The sequence below is a fragment of the Microtus ochrogaster genome, unplaced genomic scaffold, assembly GCF_000317375.1.
Source record: "Microtus ochrogaster isolate Prairie Vole_2 unplaced genomic scaffold, MicOch1.0 UNK65, whole genome shotgun sequence".
Lineage (NCBI taxonomy): Eukaryota > Metazoa > Chordata > Mammalia > Rodentia > Cricetidae > Microtus > Microtus ochrogaster.
The window spans coordinates 1,490,032-1,495,834 of NW_004949163.1; the positions used below are offsets into that span (position 1 = coordinate 1,490,032).

Genomic DNA, 5,803 nt, shown 5'->3' on the forward strand with positions numbered 1-5,803 from the left:
CCGGCGGGGCGCGGGCGGCGCCGCTGCGGTGGCCCCGCGGCTGAGTGGTGGGGCGCGATTTACTGGCTGCAATTCCCGGCGCCCCTCGATGGCACTTAAGAGAAACCGGGAGGGAGCCGGGGAGAGCGGGCGGGGGAGGGGCGGAGGAGGGGCGGCGGGAGGAAGTGAGATCCTGGGACGAGCTCGCTTTAAGGGCAGTCGCCCCGGGAAATTCTCGGCTCCCCGCAGTTGCGGTGGCAGAGCTTTCGAGGTTGGAGGGCAAGGACGCTGGCCCCAAAGGTATTATCTTCTTTCTCACCCACCCCAAATCCTGGAGGGTATCCTGGGATTTTTTTTTCAACGGCTGGCGGCGGGGGAGGGGGCAGGCTAATGCTTTTTGCTTTCTGAGAAGCCTGGCGTACTACTTTTTGGCAAAGTCCGGTTTTTAGTGGGACATCAGTTGTTTTCCCCGCGTTTGGGGCATATTTCGGGAAGTAGTTAGGTCATGTTTTTATTTATTTGTTCCACGAGAGATGAGGAGCCAGTTAACGGGGATTCACCAGAAGTAAGATTTATTGCAGAGGTAGCTGTGCCCGGCAGGCCATATCTTACTAATCAAACGTTTTAATTAGACCGAGGCTGTTTTTCACGCGTTTCCAGTTTGCTTCTTGACTGTTTTGAGTAGTTAATCTGAAATGTATACTGCTTTTATGCAGTTACCTTTCTCTGTGGGCAGTTCGATATTTGACTTTTCATCCTAAGAGTGAATTAGGTTGTTTTTTTTTTTTTTTCTGCTCAGATGAGATGCGTGCTTGGTACCCAGTGGCAAAATAAAATTACAGGTAGCATGGATCATAATTGCATTTATAGTTGGCAAAATGTGCCTTTGAATTACTACTAGGACAGCATGTTTTTAGAGCAGTTTAGATTGTAGAATTTGAGAACGAGTCTATCAGCCTATTTTCAGCAAGCAGCGCATAGATGCTCTTTTTACTTAGGGAAAATATACGTTGGTTCTAAAATACAGGCTCTTAGTTGTGTAAAGATCTTTGCCTTGTTTTATGAATTTGTGTTAATTGACTCACGACAAATCTTTATGGGGTATTAGGAAGTATTGTCAGGTTATTATTAGGCATTCAGTTCTGTATGATTGCTACATTTTATTTAGTTTCTTAGTTATATTTAAAACCATAGTTGTGCCTTTGTGGAGGGTGAAGCTGCATTTGAAGCCAGCCTGATTCAAAACTGAAAATTCCTGAACAGAAAACACAGGTGTTGCCTGTAGCCTCTGCCATCAAGAGACTGAGGCAGAACAATCTTGGATCTCACAAGTTCAAATCCAGCCTGGTCAATATCCTAAGACTGTATATCAGATGAAAAAAAAATAGGTCTTCCTTGGATTTTCTCTTCTTTCATTTTTATTTATTTGAGACAGGATCTCATGTAAACTGAACTCGAACAGTGTAATGAAGGAAGATCATAAACTTACCAAAGCTGGTATTACATGTCACCGTGCTGGGGTTTGCTGGACTGGAGGATTGAACCCAGGACTTTTGTGCATGCTAAGTAAAAATGCTACCACCTGTTCTATCAGCCTAGCCTTCCTCTTTGCGGTCCTGTGCATCCCTAACCTACTGCTCCCCTGCTGAGCTGCACCCCAGTTTTAGTGCAGTTTAGTTTGAAACAATGTTACCATGTTGACCAGGTTGGCTCTTTAATTCCTAGGCCCAGTAGATCTTCCTGTTTCAGTTTTTCCAGTTTCTGAGACTTCTACACAGTATTTGACACAACCACCTCAGGAAACTCCTCTTTCTTTAGGATGAAGAAATCATGCCTACTGCTTTAATGCTGGGGTTTTCTTTATTTTTTTACTGGTCTTGAGGGTTTTTTTTTTTTTGATCCTGGTGATGACAATAATCATAACTAAAATTGAGTACTTGTTGTCATTGCATAATTAACACATTTTAAAGTTACATTTATTTGGTGTGTTTATATGAAAGACCTACAGGGGTCAGAGTGTGTTCTCCCCTTCCATGTGGGTTCAGGGGATAGAAATCAGGTCCTCAGTCTTGCAGTAGACACATTTACTCACTGAGCAGGCAACAGTGTATTTTTTTTTAAATTATTTATTAATTATGTATACAGCGTTCTGCCTGCATGTACACCTGCAGGCCAGAAGAGGGCACCAGGTATCATTACAGATGGTTGTGAGCCACCATGTGGTTGCTGGGAATTGAACTCAGAACCTCTGGAAGAGCAGTCAGTGCTCTTAACCTTTGAGCCATCTCTCCAGCCCCAACAGTGTATTTTTTATTTTAAAGGTGTATCTTATTGCTGGGCGGTGGTGGCGCACGCCTTTAATCCCAGCACTCGGGAGGCAGAGGCAGGCGGATCTCTGTGAGTTCGAGAGCAGCCTGGTCTACAAGAGCTAGTTCCAGGACAGGCTCCAAAACCACAGAGAAACCCTGTCTCGAAAAAAAAAATAAAAAAATAAATAAATAAAGGTGTATCTTTATTATGTGTTACATATACATGTGTGCAGGTGCTGGAAGAGGCCTGTCTTAGTCACTGTTCTATTACTGTGAAGAGACACCATGACCATGGCAACTCTGATTTAAATGTTTGATTAGGAAATTGCTTACAGTTTTAGAGGTTTAGTTTACTATCATGGTGGTGAGGAGCATTCTTCCGGTCTCCAACTCCTTGCAGCTTTATTGCCTACAGCATACTTCCCTTGGGCTTGTTCTGCTCTGTTAGCAGCTGCCCTCAGCAGGTGTTCCAAGGCTCTGGCTCTCCAAGTGTCTCTGGGGTCTCCAAGGTAATCCAGGCTTCACCTTCACAGTTCACACAATGGCTTCTTTAGGCCTCTGTGCAGGGAGATGCCATAGCCTCTTTCTTGTATCCCTGACTCCAAAGCCTGAACCTTGTGGTCAAAGCTATCAAGTTCTGCCGTTTGCTAGGGCTGGAACATGGCCCCCTCACTCAGTTACATCTTCATCAGCTTTCTGTTGCTGATGGTTTCCTTCACTGCCTAAATTTCTCTTGAATTCTTTTTCACAAGTTAGCTTACCTGAGTGGGGTCTTGCTTTCAGGTCCCCACTCCCTTTATTCCACTTAGCATCAGGCTTTTCTTTAAACTTTTTCCTGGTGCCCCTTTTCTCCTCAAACTGTACATTTTGTGTCTCCCCTTGTCTAGCTTGTTCCTTATCGTCATAGATCTGCATAAGAGTGAAGACTAATAGCCACTCTAGGTCATATGGTCAATATTAGCTGTCTTGAAACCTTCTGCTAATGGCATTAATCTAAAACTCTTCAGTTTAGCTTCAGGCGGATTTTTAGGACAAGGGCAAAAAGTACCCACATTGTCAATTTCACAAGAATGGTCTCTAGGCCACTTACTAATATTTTTCCCATCTGAAACTTCTTGAGGGCCTATTTTTCCCATCTGAAACTTTTTTTTAAAAAAAATATTAAGTATACAGTGTTCTGCCTGCATGCATGTCTGCAGGCCTGAAGAGGACATCAGATCTCATTACAGATGGTTTGGGCTACCATGTGGTTGCTGGGAATTGAATTCAGAACCTTTGGAAGAGCAGGCAGTACTCTTAACCACTGAGCCATCTTTCCAGCCCATCATCTGAAACTTCTTTTTTTTTTTTTGTTTTTGTTTTTGTTTTTCGAGACAGGGTTTCTCTGTAGCTTTGGAGCCTGTCCTGGCACGAGCTCTTGTAAACCAGGCTGGCTTCGAACTCACAGAGATCCGCCTGCCTCTGCCTCCCGAGTGCTGGGATTAAAGGCGTGCGCCACCACCGCCCGGCTGTCACATTTTTTTTTTTTTTTTTGTTTTTGTTTTTCGAGACAGGGTTTCTCTGTAGCTTTGGAGCCTGTCCTGGCACGAGCTCTTGTAAACCAGGCTGGCTTCGAACTCACAGAGATCCGCCTGCCTCTGCCTCCCGAGTGCTGGGATTAAAGGTGTGCGCCACCACCGCCCGGCCTAACTTATTTTTCTTAAAAAATTATTTATTTTTATTTCATGTGAATTGGTATTTTGCTTATATGTATATCTTGGGGTGGGGGGTTGTCAGATCCCGTGGAACTGGAGTTACAGACAGTTGTAATCTGCCATGTGGGTGCTAGGAATTGAATCTGGGAAGAGTGGCCAGTGCCAACACTGTTCTATTGCTGTGAAGAGACACCAGGGCCACAGCAACTCTTTTTGGGGACTTGTTTACAGTTTCAGAAGGTTAGTCCATTATCATGGTGGGATCATTGTCAGCACTACTGATGCGGAGCAGTAGCAGAGAGGGAGAGGAAGGGAAGGATGGGCAAGCAGACATACAGACACTGGGCCTGGCATGTACTTTTCAAATCTCCAGCAAGGCTACACCTCCTGCTCCTTAAATAGTGTCACTTCCTGATGACTAAACATTCAAATGTATGAGTTTATGTGGGCCATTCTTCCTCAAGCACAAAGCCAGAAAAGAGGGTGTTGGGTCCCTTGAAGCTGGCGTTCCAGGCACTTGTGAAGCACCTGACAATTGGTGCCCAGAACCAAACTCCGGCTTTCTCCAGGAGCTCTAAAGTGCTGAAGTATGCAAGGCCCAGCATGTATAGTTGGAATTAATTTTCAGAATACTACTTCATCTTCCCCATTTTGCTGCTGAGGAAATAGAAACAGAACTTGATTGAAGTTTTACAACTTGTAATTAGTGGAGCCTGAATTCTACCCAGTCTTTTTTGGGGGCGGGGTGTTTGAGACAGGGTTTCTCAGTGAAACAGTCCTGGCTGTCCTGGAACTAGCTCTTGTAGACCACGCTGACCTCAAACTCACAGAGATCCACCTGCCTCTACCTCCTGAGTGCTGGGTTTAAAAGCGCATGCCACCACCATCGGGCTCTATCCAGCCTTAACTCAGCTTGTATTCTGTTCTTTTCTTTTTGGTTGAGACAGGTCTCAGTATGTGGTCCATGATAGCCTTGAATTCGGTTGGTAGTCTATGCTGGCCTCTGCATAAACCAGTCTCCTGCTTCAGCCTCCCAAGTGCTGAAATTACAGGTATGAGCCACCACTCCAGACTTCAGGGATTGAATTACTTTAATTTAAAATTGTTTGTGCCCAGCTGGTGATGGCACGTGCCTTTAATCCCAGCACTCAGGAGGCAGAGGCAGGTGGATCTCTGAGTTCAAGGCCGCCGTGGTCTACAGAGTGAGTTCTAGGAGAATCAGAGTTACACAGAGAAATCCTGTCTTTAAAAAAAGGAAGAAGGGAAAAAAGCTCCCCCCCCCAACCAAGGCAAACCATATGTCTATATGGTAGAGTGTCAGTAAAGCTGTACTTCCCTGGTTATTGCTGTGGAAGAATTCCTTGGGGTACTAAGAACTGTCTCAGGCTGAAGTGTCACTAATCTCCCTAGTCATAACAATCAAAGTTACAAAAGAAACAGACAGACAGTGCTTGAGAACCAAGCCCACAGTTCCAAATCAGTCAATCTCAATTCCAGTTTCTCCATTGTTCCACCCTTCCTGGCTTCATTATCTTTTAATGTGAAACAGATATAATATGGACAGCTATACTTTTATCATTAATTTGATTTTTGTGTAGTAATTCCAGTTGTTTTTCTTCATCAGAACTTTCTTAGGTAGGAGAAGAGCTTAGTTTTATTGTTTTACTTGTATTTAAAAAAAAACAACAAATGTTTTAGGGACCTGCGGTAGAAAAATGCCCAGTAGGCAAGAGCCAGAGGAAGGAAAATTAAACTGATGACCTGGCTAAGTCATATACTGAATAATCAATGGCTCAGCTTTTAAGAGCTTTACATTTTTTT

The 5,803-nt window shown here is 44.2% G+C and overlaps 1 protein-coding gene across 9 annotated transcripts in view; it reads left to right on the forward strand.

The window, feature by feature from the left end:
• The window catches only part of Atrx (ATRX, chromatin remodeler), a 162,786-nt gene that overhangs the window by 695 nt on the left and 156,288 nt on the right, over nt 1-5,803 (forward strand). Inside the window, exon 1 of one of the 9 annotated variants that reach the window (XM_013354722.2) lies at nt 232-279. The exons of the other annotated variants lie outside the window; for them this stretch is intronic. The gene's annotated coding sequence lies outside the window, so the exon portion shown is untranslated. Of the gene's footprint in view, nt 1-231; nt 280-5,803 lie in introns of those variants that run through there. 9 annotated transcript variants of the gene reach the window in all.